A 631-nucleotide genomic window follows, 5' to 3' on the forward strand; every position below is an offset into this window, starting at 1 on the left:
ACCGTGTGGGCTCTCCAGCAGGCTCACCAACACATTCGTCTTACCACAATTCGAGGGACCACATACGATACCGCGTATGGTAATCGGTAACAAGTGGCCGTGCTTACGTATGATATTTTCGGACGCTACTCGCATTCTTTCATCGAAATTTTTCACGTGTATCGGTGTCCGCTGTCGTATGAACCGCATGTCGCTTCAAAAATGCTTTTCATTGGCACGCGGCAACTATTTATAGGGAGGCGCCGAATCGAATCCGTTCAGTCTCCAAAATGTTTCTCCTACTGTTGGATACTCATGATATTCGAGACCTAACCTCCGAACAGTTGAAATATATACCGAAGATTGTTCTATTGCGCGAGTTTTCGAAGCACATTGACGTTTTGTGGGACAGAATCCCGGAACATATAAGGGCCGACCCACAGGTTCGACAGTATCGTCGGTGCCTGGAACATTATAATCGTCCGTGGCAGCAAACGCACATCGACGGTCCAGCGCCGTTGATTAGAGTCTGTGATGAATGTCGTCGTCGTCGAAAACAGTAAAAATCGGCAACGGTCTGTTAAATCGTGCCATTAATGCGCTCCCTATCGAACTGCATATCCCCGGCTACCAGTTTTGCGGGCCGGGTACA

This window comes from Odontomachus brunneus, unplaced genomic scaffold (genome assembly GCF_010583005.1).
Source record: "Odontomachus brunneus isolate Ranch 3 - 2012 unplaced genomic scaffold, Obru_v1 Obru_scaffold_269, whole genome shotgun sequence".
NCBI lineage: Eukaryota > Metazoa > Arthropoda > Insecta > Hymenoptera > Formicidae > Odontomachus > Odontomachus brunneus.